The sequence below is a fragment of the Megalopta genalis genome, chromosome 15, assembly GCF_051020955.1.
Source record: "Megalopta genalis isolate 19385.01 chromosome 15, iyMegGena1_principal, whole genome shotgun sequence".
Lineage (NCBI taxonomy): Eukaryota > Metazoa > Arthropoda > Insecta > Hymenoptera > Halictidae > Megalopta > Megalopta genalis.
The window spans coordinates 7,114,767-7,127,228 of NC_135027.1; the positions used below are offsets into that span (position 1 = coordinate 7,114,767).

Consider the following 12,462-nt stretch of genomic DNA (forward strand, 5'->3'; position numbering starts at 1 on the left):
GGCCGAAAAATATTCACAAAACTTAAGTAATTTGATTGATAAAATTGAAACTAGAACATTAAAATGTATCCTAGACGATGGCATTTTCAATCGTTCGCATCTTAAATGTCCTAGTAAAATTCAGTTCGTTCGAATAAAAAATTAGTGTAGAGAAAAATTTATCCCGAAAATAAGCTTGCGAAAGTAGGGATTCAAATGTTAGCAGAATAAACTTCGTATCAGTTTTTTTTTATCAGAATGATAAATTATTGTGAAATAATCGGAATCAAACGATACAAAGAATAAATGGACGAACTAGTGAGCAACGATAATAAAGTGTTACAACAGATCTCTTTGACGATGAAAGCAATGTTTTCACAGGCAAAAGTAAATGATGGACGTTGTTTGCAACATAAAGAGAGCGTAGATGTAAAACAGTAAAATGCATTATGCGCATCGGAAACTCGATCATCGGAAACATTTTCAGGATATCTTGTTATTAGTATTTGCGGAAATATTAATTCAACGTGTGTTGGTATGCAAAGTAGGAGTTCCAGCAAATTAATCGCGATGTATCAATGGCTCGAGATATTTGCACACGGGTTACAAATGCTCACTGTTCGTGAATTGTAAATTAATCGAAAGATATTCCTGTTGCATACGTGTAAAAGTGTAGCCGTTTACGCGGCGCTCCCTCCGAATACTGACCTCATTTGAGCGTACGAAGCTTCTCATTGAAAACTTTTTTCCATCCCTCATACGATCGAACGCTGAGGCTTCCTCTTCACAACGATCCCCAAAAACTAGATTTACGATTCCTTTCTGATCGTTTTGGTCTATAAAATAGTTGAAAAAAATCGTAGATCAAGTTTTAAAGACTCATTGTAAAGAGGAGACTTCAATCTTGAAATCCGCGGTAGTTTGAATCGCGAACAAATTGTTTGAATGATTTTAGACATTTTTGAATTTATTATATTTTCGAGGAAAACGTGTCTTAGGTTTTCCGCTGCATCGTGCGGAAAATACCCATCGTGTCGGGTAAGAATAAAGGTAGAGAAAAATAAATGATGGATTATGAAAGTAGAGGCTTCAAGCTTTAAAATGAGCTCGGGTTTATTGTCGTAACAAGTTCTTGTATGAAATTATAACAATTTAAATACCGGCAATATCTCGAATGTTCAACATTCTGCGTTGAAACACTTTTTGGTACTATTTTACGTCCAACACTGTCCGATCGTTTTCCGCGAAATTACATCGAATCGAACATATAATTTCTTGAAAGTCAAAAATTCAGTGTTCAATTGATGCTTTGGAGCAACTGCGCTCCGAAACGCACCCAATCGACGAGAAGAGCCAGCGTTTCTCGCGAGCGAAATGCACAGTCCAGGGTCACCGGGTTCGCGCACGCCTAACATTTCGCAGCCGTAAGTCACTGGGACGCAGCTTGCTGTAAATCGATTTCATTTTAATTTCCCTCGACCGTTCGCCACGAGTGCTCGCACAATACATATACGACCTATTGCGACTCCGTTGGCGTGTACACTGCAGGCGTGGGTGGCAGCTAATGACTCGATGCCGAGCGGACCAGAAAATCCTGCGTTCTTCCCTTTTTCCCCCTCCCTCTCTCTCTTTTCCTTGTTCTCCTTTTATTTTGTTTGCCGTCAGACTGTAATTTATTAAACTTGCCCACCGTATGATGTCCGGGTTATGTCACGGGATCAGGAAGCGAGCGTCGCGCGTGGGTGGCGATGCTCCACACCGTCCCGTGACATTTTCAAAATACGCCAGCTCGGCACACGGACCCGCGACACGTGGTTCATTGATGCAGCAAATCGATGGCCAGGAAAAATTGCGGATTTTTCGAATCCGCCGCACGAAATCACCTCGAATTTCGCTGCACCCACGCAGCGAAACCTAATCACATTGGCGGACGTAGGAGTTGGTTGTTCAGCTCGTTAACCGGGGGTTACAGTCCAGCTGGGTACTTAATTACGGAACCAGATTAAACTTTTACTGATTTCTGCAATATATATTAATAGCGTCGGATTCGGGCCGTTTTCGTTTGAACGAGATTTGCATTAAAATTTAATCCTTTTTTGAATCCTATTTATACCTTTTTGCATTCCGAATTAATTTTCTGTGGATCATTGTAATTACTTGTAATAACATTCGTATTAAATTTGTAAGAGCTTATTATTTGGAACGGTATTATTTTATAAATGAGAGACAATTTTCATGTGTGAAAGATTTAATTTTTTGTGCGTAAGGTGAATTTGTGACTGCGAAAGGATAAGAAATTAATGAATTTGGAATGCAAAACCTGTTTAATTATTATTTTTTAGTTTGCCTATCATTCAACTTATTATCTAATTATTATATTTTGCTTATTGTGCAATATTGTGCTTCACCGTACTGTAAGATGCATTCTTCACTATATACGTTAATAATTGTTAATCAAAATGCAACGAATTTCCTCGGAAAAATACGCAAAGGAAGATATAGTTTCGTGCGTACCTTGTGCGACCTTGCGCATTTATGGCAAATCTGAGTAGACGAGGTACAAAAAAATGAAAATACAAGAGAAATTAAGAACAGTGTTATACACTATTTTCACTATATAAAATTGATCAAATGCAAGCTTAACATAATCTTGACATAAAAATCGTTTATATAATCTTTATAAAATTAACTTCCGCAGTCTAATAATTTTCTAGTAGACAACCTTTGCTTGCAGCATTTATTGCTCGGGTGTCTAATCAAGGAGGCTGATTAAAGGCTAAGTATTAAACAATGGAACCGCCAATTAAAGACCAGAAAGAGTTGTGATTATTGCGTCACCGGTCTTGGCGAACCTAACTTCGTTCTTGAAGCAAAGATACGGTCGCAGAAACGCAGCAGCGAAGATATAAATCCATCCCGTAATCCTCTTACAAATTTTTCTCCGGTTGCCACAATTCCCTTATAAATGGAGCTCGACCGTCTTGTTCTGATTAATGCCAGACAGCGTTCCCTAGAAGAACGGCACTTGATTTATCATTGTACATTTCGAAAAAAGTGATTCTTCGAGTCAGATGGAGAAGAGTCCCGACGAAACGGTAGGAGATCTCTTGATCCGCGCGGAATCCTGCGCGATGAAACAAGTCACGTTCAGCTCGGATTGTTTTCGACAGATCGTAAAGTTCTGCGACACTCTTTGCTTGCGGGACTAATGCTGAATTAAGCGACTGCTGCGTTTTCAAGGATTGTTTCGCTTCAAGTGACTGGACTCGTCCATCGAAATGAGTAGATCAAACACAAAACAGCAAACATATATATATTGAAAGAATTTAAAAACACTGGTGCATTATTTTTAGCTGAATAAAATGATTAAAGAAAGAAAGAAAGAAATGTCTACGTAGCTTTTGCATCTAACAATCAATGAAGACAATTTTTATTTTGCATAGAAAAACAGCGATCTGATAGCAACTGTTTAAATTGCTTATTCATCGACATTGCCATTCTCTCAATGTGTTTTGTAATTCTTTTATTTCATTTATACACTCTGCCATCACTATGATTCGCAATCGTTCTTAATTAATTCTTAACATTAGTGTTATTATTGTTATTACTATTATTATTCTTATTATAATTATAACATATTAGTTATGAATAGTATCAATTTAAAAAATATTCTTATTCTTATTATAATTATAACATATTATTTTTTAAATTGATACTATTCATCCAACTTTAAATGTATATCGACTGTTAAAAGCGACCAAGAGATATTTCATTCGGAATACAATGAAATCAGTACGAAAAAATCGCAGATCAATTTTGGATGAATCATTGTAAAGGGAAAACATTCCTCTGTACGATCGCATTGTGGCAACTCTGAGAGAATATTGTCCAAACTCTGTGCTTTAAAAAACTTTAAAGAGTCTGAGAAGCATAGTTTCCGTAAACGTTCTATGAAACGACCTACTTTTTAGAAAAAATTAGGCGATACTCTTTATAATAAGGTAAAGAACGTGGAAGTACACACTTTACACTTTAAAATGAACAGAATATTTTTCTCCACTAAATCATAGGAGATCAATGCTTAGGACATTTCCCGATTGTCAACAATTCTAAAATGACTTTAACCCTTAAATGCATGATTTTTTGTTTTAAATTTTAAAAAATCGTTTTTTGTAGGAATGTAGTCATAGGTTACGTAAAAAATAAATAAAAAAATCTAGGTAATAATATTGAGTATTTATTTTGAAAAAAAGTTGTATGTAGACTTTTGGCAACAATATGCGTTTATTACTAAAATTATTGTAGACGTAAACAAATGGTCATGTATTTATATTATCTATTAGTATAGGAATTTTCACCTTATTTATAAACGAAATGCAGCAAAGCAATTGCGATTTTTGTTGTGACACAAAGCAACCCTGCATTTGATGCACTCAGTCCGTGAAACTCGAAAAAAGAAAATATCTCTCCAAGTAACACATCGTAGGTTATCACCCACCACATTCAAATGTCAAAAAACATATAACTTACTCGCCAAAAGTAATGTCAAGTCTTTTATTTCACACATGGTCTATTGTCTATTGTTATCAACGTTCGTAAACGCACCTACTCAGGTTTTTGAATAAAATTAAGTGGAACTGGAATATAGACAATTGACAACAATATGCATTTAAGGGTTAATAAATAAGAGCCTTACCTTTACAAAATATTGTTTGTTTAACGAATACACCAAAATATTTCTAAATAATCCACTTCCAAAAGTACGTAAATGAACCCGCTATCAAAAATGCGCGCCAATTGGTATAACGTCAGAAAGATACAAATATTGAAGTCAAATGTCATTATTTTAGTTACTTTTTGATAAGTCAATGGACAAAGGAATCACTGCCATTCAGCCAAATGTATCGATATCAAAACTGTTGTCGGGTATCCGCGCAAAAAGTTATTGATTCATTTTTGGGACTCTATGCATTTAAGGGTTAAATCCTTTGTTGCTGTCGCCGATATTATCGTGGAAAGTGTTAACGAATTTTCTATCGACCAGAACCCTGTCGAGCACGTGTACGGCCGCTGAAGTTATCGGTGTTGACACGACAGGATGGCGAGTGCCTCGCGAAAAACGTCGACGGCCGATATGTGCTCGCGCAAACATTCTTCAGAAACGCAGAGAACCCGATTGAAAATTCCGCGTAGGTAAATTTCCCTCGTTCCTCTAATTTACGAGGCCGTTGACAGCCATCGAGAAGAGAAGAGTTTACGGAACGTGTCTTTTGATCTCCTCCCGTTACGCCGCGTCTCCCGTCGCGTCTCGCCGGCCGAGCTCCGTCTATTTCCTCTCCAATTTCCGTTTCCTTGTTTGCCGTCCCCGTTCGATAAATATTTTACGTGTTGTCGATACGGGGCCGCACGTATTCGCGTCGATTGTCTTCGGCGTTCCGACGGAAAGAACCTGCGAAACAGACGAGCACGCCCGGATCGGCGACTCCCGGCTCCCTCGGTCCTGATTTTTCCCCTCGGGAAACGACAATGGATCGCGACTTTGAAGCAGGCGCCCGTTCGTATGCGAAAAAGTCGAATGTCGGGAACCGTATGGCTTCACGGATAAACGAATTTCAGCATTTGAGACGGAGATCTTCAGGGAAACGCCCGCTCGAGTCGGGGGACTGAAAAATAGCCGACATCCGGGAACTTTTTTTTCTCGGAAACCGCGAGACTTAACCCTCTAACGACGTGTCGTGTGTCCTAGCCGTTCTTTGTCTGGCAAATGTAAATGCACCCTTTGTTAACGTTTCTGTAACTTTATGCTTCCTATTGTCTCCGGTTCGCACGGAGAAAGTCTGCGAAAGTGTCAGAAATTAAAGAGGATCCCGTGACAACGGCTAGGAAAACTTAACGTTTCGCTGGAACATGATCCACGGTTGCGGAGGAATATTTTTTTACCCGTTAATAGACCGCGAATTTTTATGCGAAATAAAAATTGTCCGCGCTAGTTGCAAGATACGGGAGCCGTATAAACATTTATTTCGATTTATAAATAATTTCGTCAGCATTCGGCGGATCCGATTGAACTTGACAACTTTTTGCAAACGTAATTTTAATGACAATATTTTTCGTAAGGAGAAGATATCAGATTACATTAGATGTTCGAACTGCGAGCATCAACTTCTATGATCACAGAATCGTAAGAAAAACGAATGATTTCTATCTAGAAATAAATTTTTATGTATAGATAATTCCTCATTCGATTGTATATTTATTCGATAGTTTCGAATAAAAAATACAACTGTCTAAACAAAGCCAGCCGTTGCGATCTGTACGAGTATCAGAAATATTAAATATATTATTATTAAATATAATATTATATAATTATATAATATATATAATTTTTATATTATTAAATATAAAAATATGAAATTCTGAATGAAACACGATTAACACGTTCCGTGCCACGTGTACCATCGATGGTACACGCTTGCATGTTTACTTAGTGAACTGAACAAATTGTTTACAAGAAATTTAGAACCGAAGAATCAATTTCCACCGCAAGAATGGGCGTTGATAAGTTTTTGTTACGTTGTTATGTGTACGAGAATTAATAATTGCACGTAATACATCAAGTTTTAGTAAAATATCAAAGTGTGAAGATTCGAGTAAAAAAAGCTCGGCACGGAACGTGTTAATCGAACAGTGATATAGAAATGAGTGAAAATCGCTTGAAAAGTCGCTCGGTGTGAATTGTGTTTAGGGATCATACGATATTTAATGATATCTATATAATCGCCAATTAGGGAAGACAGCTTATCCAGGATTTTCTGCAGGCTCGCGGGAAGATTGTTTGATGTGCAACAATCGGTGCAGGTCGGATAGATCAGCAGAAAGTCAACGGAGCATCGTGAAAGCGGCTCGCAGCGTCATCGTCGATTAATAACGCCGATAAAACGCCATTGTTTCTGCCGGGGTTCGTGACTCTCTATTGAAAACCGGAGTCATCGTAACACAATGATTTTCTATTTTCGTCGCGCGGGGGTAGTAGCGTGGATAGAGAGGGGTGGGGGTTAGGAACGGTCGAGTCTCTCGGGCCACTTCGACCAGGCCGAAGGACACTAGAGTACTACTTCCGTAGGCAGTTTCTTAAAGAGGGAAACTAATTGGTTATAAAATGGCCACCCACGACTTGGCCTTGCAAAGTCGCGTGCTAAGCACCCTCGATTTCCAACCCCTTTCGCACGACAAAAACCGAACGAACCGCACGCTCGGCTCGTGCCTCGTTCCGGGAACACCTGAATTAAGATTCTGACATCGATATCTAATTAATCACACCGCCGTCTTTCTCCTGCCATCGAACTCGGAATATTTCTCGTGGTCTTGCATCATTTTTCTTTCGACAATAAAAGAATTTAATTTGTTCGGCCCATTAATCATTACGGACAGGTATAAATATTTATTGTTCATAAAATGAATATGTTATTAATTTTTACATATAAATTAACTGTAACAGGAATTATACATTTTCATTGCAAAATATTCCATTATTGTACATAGAAAACTTAAACTTACAAGAAAAAGATAACGGATTAATAAGCAATAATATTTACTGTCTGTCAGATTCCGTGTCCGCAGATAATGATCAATTAGTAATTCATTTTTATTTGTTGAATAGAAAACACCGTTTAAATACAATGCATTTTGTCTTCTGACATTGCTCTTTAATTCATGGTATCTTTATCAAAGACGTCGAGTTTTCCATCTATAAAATCATGTGAACGATTATTTCTCTGTTAAAGAAAACATTGTACAGTCTCTCGCGCGTGTATAAATGAACATTTCCCTTTAATTGAATAAAACCTAAAGCACTAAATTCCAAACGCTCGACTAAACCAAGTTGGAAGTATCCGGCCATAACGGCGTAATGGGTTGTCGAAGAATTGAAACTTCTCGGAGACTCGGTCACATTAAAGTGGAATCTTAAAACTTTATTTTTAAATGACAATCCTCGAGCAAACAATTATATTACATTGCGAACAATGATGTGCCAATTCGAGAGTTAATGGAGCTATAATCGTTTCGTGAATTAAAAGGAATAAATCGTCGTCGAGTTCGGTCGATAAAACTGCAGCTTTATGTAGAAACGAGGGCACGATTTTCTCGAGGAAGTAAAGTCCCGTTTTCATTTATAGATTTTCCGGGTTTATCGCGAGCAAAAGACGACGGACACGGTCCGGACCAATCGTCCGCGATCGGAAACGATCGAAAATGACCGTGCAGGGTCGCGAAGCTTAAAGAACCGAACCCCTCGGAGGAATTGAATTTTTCGATTTAATCAGATCTCTTAACCTTCTTTCAGATTCCTGACCGCTCGACGGGAAAAGAAAAAACCGTGGACCATTCCGCTGGATCGTCCGAGGATTATCGTGTCCTGTCATCCCAGGGATCCGATTTTAATGAAAGCTTTTCACGGTAAGTCCCTTCGCGATACCAATTTGCTGGCATCGATTGATGAATTCTCTCTAGCCAATAATCGACCGTAAGGAATCCCGCTTTTCCCTCTGTTAGAGATCTGGCCCGAGACCTTTGACTCCTGGTATTAATATCTTATTAATTAGCCCCTTCGACCATCCTGCAAACATTTGAAACGATTCCGAGTAACGGAATTTTAGTAAAATATTTTCAGACGGATTACTGCACGTTGCAGAACATTTTCACATAAATGGTATTCCGTCCCCTATTGTTTATTGATCCAAAAGTTTTATCGAAACAGGAAGCAATATAAATTAGTACGATGGCTCATGTTCGAACAAAATTTTATTTTCTTTAAAAATTCTAATACATTGAATGGGCTACATCGATCTTTGTTATTTTATGTCGGTAATTTATTGACGATCATTGCTCCGTGTCGATGTTACTTTAGGTTTTATGAAAAATTGACAAATTTCTTGGCGAATGTTGACGGCAGAATTGGACAATTTATTCTCGGCTGACGGATAAGAGATAAGGATTAACGAATAAAGTTCGAGTCGAATAAAAATTCAGCTAAATTAGAAGTTAGTTGTTACTTGAATACGAATTTATTTGTATAGGAATTAATTCGGAACGTAATCGACTTGAATAAAGATTATAGTATATAGCGTTTCTTCATAGTTTATCGATGAATTTCTACGATTCGAATAAAACGATTCGAATAATGCCAAATTCTGGTTGCCGGTAGTATAATTGAATAATAAAGCAGCGTACGTTGCATTATTTGGTGAAGCGTTCACGCAGTAGTGGCCTTTATTTGATAAGAAGAGGCTCGTTTAATTGAATAAAAATTCAGCTAAATTAGAAGTTAGTTATCCGGATACGAATTTATTTGTATAGGAATTAATTCGGAACGTAATCGACTTGAATAAAGATTATAGTATATAGCGTTTCTTCATAGTTTATCGATGAATTTCTACGATTCGAATAAAACGATTCGAATAATGCCAAATTCTGGTTGCCGGTAGTATAATTGAATAATAAAGCAGCGTACGTTGCATTATTTGGCGAAGCGTTCACGCAGTAGTGGCCTTTATTTGATAAGAAGAGGCTCGTTTAGTCGAATAAAAATTCAGCTAAATTAGAAGTTAGTTATCCGAATACGAATTTATTTGTATAGGAATTAATTCGGAACGTAATCGACTTGAATAAAGATTATAGTATATAGCGTTTCTTCATAGTTTATCGATGAATTTCTACGATTCGAATAAAACGATTCGAATAATGCCAAATTCTGGTTGTCGGTAGTATAATTGAATAATAACGCAGCGTTCGTTGCATTATTTGGCGAAGTGATCACGCAGTAGTGGCCTTTATTTGATAAGAAGAGGCTCGTTTAGTCGAATAAAAATTCAGCTAAATTAGAAGTTAGTTATCCGAATACGAATTTATTTGTATAGGAATTAATTCGGAACGTAATCGACTTGAATAAAGATTATAGTATATAGCGTTTCTTCATAGTTTATCGATGAATTTCTACGATTCGAATAATGCCAAATTCTGGTTGCCGGTAGTATAATTGAATAATAACGCAGCGTTCGTTGCATTATTTGGCGAAGTGATCACGCAGTAGTGGCTTTTATTTGATAAGAAGAGGCTCGTTTAGTCGAATAAAAATTCAGCTAAATTAGAAGTTAGTTATCCGAATACGAATTTATTTGTATAGGAATTAATTCGGAACGTAATCGACTTGAATAAAGATTATAGTATATAGCGTTTCTTCATAGTTTATCGATGAATTTCTACGATTCGAATAATGCCAAATTCTGGTTGCCGGTAGTATAATTGAATAATAACGCAGCGTTCGTTGCATTATTTGGCGAAGTGATCACGCAGTAGTGGCCTTTATTTGATAAGAAGAGGCTCGTTTAATGAGCTTCAACGTCGCATAATGCGATTGCGGTTGTATCAAAAGTGCCGTTGATTCGACGCCGCTTCGTCAATGCCCGACTGGTATCACTTAATCCTGGCATAATTAGCAGCGGATAGAGTCGTACCGCGTATTATGTAAAACAACGCGCGTTGTTAATGCGATGATTCGTTCGATATCGCTGTACAATGATAATAAATCAACCGGTAGTCCGGAATGCTCGATATCTTCCGGTGAATTAAAATACATTTGTACGTAATGAACTTCAATAGATTTAATTGAAACGAAATAACGCGAATGTCGTACTTCGAAACGAGGGTTTGAAACAGAATGAATGCAAATAAAATTAAATGAAATTAAATGGAATTAAATCAAACCTTGCATTATTTTCTTCAAACATTACATATCGAAATAAAGTAAGGCAGCTTCAAGGGAAACGAATAAATATTTAAATAAAAAAAAAATGATAGAAGGAAGAAGATACGGGAAACAAAATTGACCTCGAGATCTTTCTTAATCATTTCATCTTAATGGAATAATATTTGTTGTTTATCAGCCACGGTGTTACGACAGAAAATATTGATAAAATATTTAAGAAATGCTCAACGAAGATGGGAAAGTCATACACACCTCATCGAAGACCATCAAACCGTCGAACTTTCTTTCGAGTCGAACCACCAAGAATAATATAGACACGAAAGATCTTAAGTAACACCCCCTAAAACTTCTTCCGCCGTTTCGTTTTTGTTTTTCCCCGCAACGTCTCACAGAGAAAATCGCCAGGAGACCAACAACGTATTCTTCTCGCCGGTGCTCCATTAAATTTAATTAATGTAATCACCCGCCGAGTGGAAATTAATTATATTAACGGTTGATTAAATTGATCACGACCCGGTCGTATCGCGCGGCGGCGGAGCCGTGTTTCATCCGACCTAAATCAATTCAGAAATTAAGGAGACGCGTGGGCCGCGATTGCTGCGAATTTTCAAAAACTTCTGCTCTTATTTGTCGTCGAATTCGTCATTCTCCTCTGTGGTAAAAAACACAGTCAATTCTGTCCCGCGAATTTCGCTTTCTTCGGACTACCGATTTCTATTAATGAAATCATTTAATCACTTATGAAGAAAATGGCGACATCAAATCAAAACTTGTGAAAACATTTCAAGAATTTAATTGTACTGTTGTATCATTTACAATTCGTTAAATCGATTAATAAAAGAAATAAATGTTTATTTGTAGTTACAGCATCAATGCAGACAATTTCTATTTTGCACTCTATTAATTAATAAGCAAGAATAATTAAGTGGAAATGGACAGTAATGACCAGAAAAGGCATCTTCTAGATATTGACCCATGTTTTTAAATTTGAATATTTATTACGTATTTATTATTTTAACTACCAATTTTTATCAAATTCCATTGTAAAATGAAAAACATAATTCATTTCTACAAAGTCGTGATTAAATAGAGGTGTCTGACACTGACCTATCTCCCGATTAGAATAAAATTATTGTGCAGAATAAATGAAAATTGTTTACACGTACATATTGGCGGACCCACGCTTTCAATTCGCCTGCTTTATGGAGCAAAATCTTTCTCCGCAATTACGCTCGATACTTGAATCAAAATTTTCAGTCGATCGATCGCTTCCGTGCACGGGACGATTTTTTAGCGGAGGAGAAGAAGATCTCGAGGAATGCATCCCCGGGGATTATGAAATATTATTCGAAAAGGTACGGACCGAATTCGTCTGATCTTCCTGGGAGATTAAAGTTCCTCGGGATTGTATCGGTAATTTCTTCAGTCCCGCTTCCGTCGCACAGAAACTTGCTGCAATCATTTTCTTGGACATTATTGGACTCCGAGCGATTTTTCCAAACAATTTTACCTTCAAACAACTTCATCTCGAACCAATTAATCTTCGAAAGATTACGATTCTTAATGCAGTGTTTACAAAAGAAAATCACCAGTCTGGAAGTTCTTGAAATAATTCGCGTATTTTCAGGGATCAATTTTACCCTATCAAAATGGATTTGGACAAGCAAACAGAATTCCATCATACATAGTTGTATCCTCTACGTGTTCAACGAAGTTCC

The 12,462-nt window shown here is 37.2% G+C and overlaps 1 protein-coding gene across 10 annotated transcripts in view; it reads left to right on the plus strand.

Moving 5' to 3' along the window:
- Oamb (Octopamine receptor in mushroom bodies) overlaps positions 1 to 12,462 on the plus strand; it is a 183,983-nt gene that overhangs the window by 74,419 nt on the left and 97,102 nt on the right. For all 10 annotated transcript variants that reach the window (XM_076526716.1, XM_076526713.1, XM_033468691.2 and 7 more), the window contains one exon: positions 8,324 to 8,436. The gene's annotated coding sequence lies outside the window, so the exon portion shown is untranslated. The remainder of the gene's footprint in view (positions 1 to 8,323; positions 8,437 to 12,462) is intronic.